The sequence below is a fragment of the Schistosoma mansoni genome, chromosome W, assembly GCF_000237925.1.
Source record: "Schistosoma mansoni strain Puerto Rico chromosome W, complete genome".
Lineage (NCBI taxonomy): Eukaryota > Metazoa > Platyhelminthes > Trematoda > Strigeidida > Schistosomatidae > Schistosoma > Schistosoma mansoni.
The window spans coordinates 47,165,291-47,171,029 of NC_031502.1; positions in this window are offsets into that span (position 1 = coordinate 47,165,291).

Here is a 5,739-nt window from a genome sequence, read left to right on the forward strand (position 1 = left end):
CTAGCATTCTCGCGCCAGAGCACTTAACCGATGCCGGCTCAGTGGTCTATCTGTTAAGTGCTTTGGCGCGAGACTGGTAGGTCCTGAGTTCGAATCTCGTGAGGCGAGATCGTGGATGCGCACTGCTGAGGAGTCCCACAATAGGACGAAACGACCGTCCAGTGCTTCCATGTTTCCCTTGGTGGTCTAGCTTAGATTGACTCATGCTTTCAACTATGAAAATACTGAGATCTTCACAAAACCCCTTCTGATAGTAGTAATCTTTTCATTCTATTCTTTGAACTATTCATTGTATAGATAACAAGTGTTAATGATTGTTAAATGTATAAACTTGTTTATCATTAATTATACATAGAAATTTATTAAATAATATAATCACACTATTAATAGTTTCTCAATGAAAACTTAGTTATATTTAAATGAATGTACTCTTAATTGTATAATGTAAATTTGCTGGTTTTTCTCTGAAATAATGTTTAAAAAGGTTTTTCAGCAAATACAAAAGGTAACTGATTATATATGTTTTTTCTTTTTCCCTAGTTAGTATATTTCTTATATGATAAACAATGAATCATTTAATAGAATTCTCATATTATTAATGGTTCTATTATGAACAGGTGTAAGTCTGGGTCAATTCACACTGTTCCGTTTAGTTGAATACATTTGCGTGTCCATGTATCACTGAATATATTATCTTTGTATTAATATTATTATCTTGTAAGAATGTATTGTCAATAAAGCAATTGTATTATAGTCATAATATTATATATAAATATATATGAGTAGAATGTATATATGTTATAAATATGATACTTTTAACAAATATAATAATAACAGCTAAGGAAGAGAAAAAAGAAGCCATTTAAATGGTGTTTATCATAGGGGAAAAAAAGAAAGAATATATTACCTTGATCAATACATGTAATTGTTGATATTTCTATAAGATATTGTACTTCATTTACTCAAAGGAATATTGTAGACTATGGTGTTTTTATGTGATAACAATGTTGAAGTAAAAGAAAACGGTAACGATGATGATGATGATGATGATGAATCAATGGGTGAATAATACCATAGTTATTTATTGATTAAATAAATATTCATTATGTTTTTACTGTACTCAATCAAGAACAAACAGAAATAATTGTATCCATCTTTGCTTACCATGCTTGTGAATTTAGGTTATATCGAGGCAATACGCACAGTATGCACATATGCCAATTAGAGACTGACCAGTTGCAGTCCTAACACATCAATGGGAAGATTCAAACAAACAATACTAAGAGAAATAATTGTAGTTATATTCTTATTATTAAATACATATTTGTATTCATTATTGATGGATAAAAAAAGAAGCCTAATTTTGAGTAAATAATTTCTTACTTGTAGAAAAAGGTGATTAGACAAACGTATTTCTGTATTTAATTATTGACTTATTTGGATACATAAATATTGATAAAAATGGGCATCAAAATCAAATATGCACCATAAGAATAAGTAAAGTATATTTTAAAAAAGATAGATGAAGTAAGGTTAATATAATCAAATTGAGTAAAAATAAGTAAAACGGAGTAGTGTATGGTAAAAAAAAACTATTCAATTGTAAAACAATACAATCATAAAGAATGTCCTTACTTATATGAACAAAGTGAAAGAAAATTACAGAAGTATCATTACTAGCTTCTATTCTTAGTTGTATTTGATTACTAATGAGTTATATCATCTTTCGGATATTAATTAGAGATCTGTGACGAACCGACAGATTCCAGTCTTGTACTACCTTCTTTTATACCATAGCAACATAACATAAACTGGCCACCTTTTCGCTTTTTCCGACCAGTTTGAGTTTTAACAAATAAAGCATCATGCGTAAGTCGTTTGGACGACATTCATAACCTCTGAACCCCATGTTTCAAGATAGTAACGCCAGTTGAGTTTTCATTGCGATCAAACACATTACCGAACCTTTACACTGCTAACATAGTGTTACATGGAATATACAATCTCAAATAACCAGTTTCTGATATCTAGTCGGTTATGTTAATTAAATTTTATAGGTTGCATCAAAATATGACTATCAAGTTTATTTATTTGGATTAATTAAAGATAACCATTTATATAAAGTTATCAACATAAGTTTCATACTGACTGACGAGGATCCTCATGAAGTATTTGACAACATAGTGTTATTTATGAATTATGTAGCCATTGATATTTTCTTATGAATTTATCTAATGTATAATAGACATTTAGCTATTCAGATTGTATCAAATAAAATAAATTTTACATTGGGGTAAGTGACTTATTGGTCAAGAGCATTTGGTTTTCAACTATTTTATGCTACAAATTCAGACCGTCTACTGACCTATCTACTTTAATTTCAGCAGTCAGGTAATTTATAAAGGTCTCTCGTATGATGCATGGTTTACAGTTGATTTTCATTTGATAAATGAATCAGTGTAGATAAACATAAAAATAACTGAATTTTATAAACTATTTAGTCAACGATAATAAATTGATTGATGAGGATTTCTGTAGAATCAACTTGATTCCGTGGCACTATGGAGATGACTGATTGTCAAATAGTTCGAGTTACATTGTCTTCTATTTTTTTCACTTAATTTTCTCAACTCATGGTTTTGACGATTATCCAAAGTTGTTCTATTTTTTCTTACAAATTTTACAAATTTTCTCTGGTGTTATTACATAAACATACTTGTGCTCTTAAACAATACTGATATAAATATATGTGTATATTCAGTAGTATATTGTTTTTATTATTAAATGTTTCGTGTTTTTTTTATTATAACATTTTCTCTCAAACACTTAGTGGCTATTAGTTGTGAAACAGTCTATTTTGCTCTTGGTTGGCTTTTTTTTCTTAGCTATACATTATCTGAAGAGTGTTTTCACAGCTCTTATAATTTCAACAATGAAAACGCAGAACATTCTATTGTCTTTCAATGTTATTGTTTGTTTTCCTTCACAGTAATTTAAACATGTATTAAATAAGTTGAAAAAAATGAACAAATAATAAACAATACAGCTTAAATTCTGTACGAAATTGTTTCAGTACAATCATGTATATACGCCTATATATTACTGAATAGTAGTAATAAGTAGTTTCATTAGAGAGAATGTTAATTATTTTTATAATGAACACTTGTTGAACATACTTTTTTTAATGAATGTCTTTTAATTTCAATTAAAGAATAAGACTATTTTTAAAAAAGGCATATAGAACTACTGTCATATTCACATATAATACAATGTGGATAAGTTTATTTATAAAGTATTCACTTGGTTGTCAAGCTATGAACAGAATAGCGAATATTGAAGAAGTGTGTTAAATTCAAATTCATAATAACTACAAGGAAGAGATGAAAAGTTGGTTCACTCCTGAGTAGCCCCACACTAGGATGAAACGGCCGTCCAGCTTTTCAATGACGGTTTAACTTAGATCGCTGCATGACTGTAGTGAAATCCAATATGCTCCACAACCCCATAATGATATCTGAACTAATTTATGCGTGTATGTCAACTATGCAAAATATCGATTATGAAACATTTAGACAGTAACTTTGGTTCCAAGCTGTACGAAAATATCCATATTGTATTGTTTCAAGTGATTGGATTTGTGTTGATTAGTATCATGGATAGTGAATGATCCAGAATGAAATCGTCGCCATTCTCATAACTTCACAAATCCATATAGTTTTAGATGATTGTCAATATCTGTAACCTAGGATGAGTATTTTTAAGGTATCGTGTTTTGTGAACTCAATGGTGTAGCCGTACTCCTGAAGTTTGGATTAGTGACCGTTGGTTGTACCACTCACCTTTCTCTATGCTCAGATATTTTTCGTACCATTAATGGGTTGTATTTTACATACTTTCATAGACGCACGCGAGAAAAATGTCTTTTGTAAAGTTCTCCAACTTTAGGCAAAATCCTTCAGCTCAGAGAACATAACACCATACATATAGGCAAATTTTGTCTTTGTAATGTTCTTTTTTCGTCTACATTACTTTCTAATGTTTTTACTAAAAGGCAAACCTGTCTGCTTCTTTCAGAAAATATTTAATCGCACCAACGGATACCATTTATCAAGTACAACTAATGAATAATTAATTTATGCTATCAAACAGTTAGAAAATGATCAGTAATAATATTATATACACATAAATATTATTATTACTTTAATATGTAAAGAAATGAAAGAAATTATATTGTAATAAAAATACTTACCGTTATCTTAGTTGTATGCGAAAAGGGTTATGTGACTTTATTTTGAATAGTCAATTAATAAATCAGTCTTCAATGACTTTTCAAAAGCTCAAAATTGATTATTCTGATTAATCTCGATAACTTAGTAGGTGAATGAAGTGAGTAGAAATGATTACAAGGGGAACTGTCGTATATATATGCAAATGATTTGAATCCAGTTGTATATTAATGAATTCCAGTGCACACACATCTGATTTGTCAGAGTATAAAGAGAGCAACCAAAACATCAATCACTGAGTTGTACTGGTTGGTTTTGTAGTAATTAGCTCAGTGATAAGTTTTAAGTTTTCTTATGGAAGTGTACGTGTAAGTTTTTATAAATATGACAAGTTATTTTAAACAAACAAAATGGGAAAAATTGTTGTCAAATGTAAATTGTTGGTAAATAACTGATTCAAAGGTTTAAGCGAGCAATGAATTTAAATCACTCAGAAATCATAACATGTAAGATGTATATAGGAATTTAAGAAATGATCATCACGAAATTCCGTTTCATTCATTTTTTGTGTTCGTTGATATAAAGCAGTGATGGTCCATTTACAATTTCGAGAGAACTGATGTTGTTCAGTGAGATTTGAGAAAGTACACTGCCTAGTATGCCAATTTTTTCTAGGTACTAAAATTAAGTTTTCTCACATTAATCGATCGCGTATTATCTGCACTGTTATAGTGTTATCAAGTCCTTCATGATGATCATATCCCATCAAATAAATTTCATTCTGACTATCACTTGTCAAGGAGGTTTAATAAGGTAATATACATTGTTTAATATGAGGTAGTTGAGAATGATAGCCAAGAGACCTTAAATATATCCTCGCTAGCGATGCCACTACTATTACTACTACTACTAGTACTACTACTATAATTTCTACTATGCACTCTTTGATACTTAAACAGGACTGAATGAAACTATATCGTTGGTTATTTCTAGTAAATGATAAGTGATTTAGCTGTTAATTAATAATTACACATTTTATGCTTTTTTAAAGAAAAACACGTAGATAGTTTTAACGTCTATTAAATAATACCTTTTGAAGTTCTAGTTATTTGAAGTGTTGAACTTCCGACTTCATGTCAGGAGTTCAAATCCTGTCATGTTAGTGATAACTTGCTCAATTTTATCTGTGGCATAAAAAATATGGAATAATATCCTTTAAACTCTTAGAGTATAGTTTAATTGGTTTTTCCTCACCTAGCGACTTCGTAGAATGATTCTTCTCCACATGGTTGGTAGAGTCACCAACCTTACGCTCAGTTATGCTCTTTTACTCGGGCTTTTAACCGACAGTAGCTCCAGAGTGGCTCCAAACGAAGTTATGGTTGATTATCTACTACATAAAGTTTATTTCGATCACCAAGCTATATGACACAACTTTTTCATCAAAATATATACTCTACTCTGATTATATTTTTATATTAAAAGGACATAACAGAGATTATAGAATACAGTA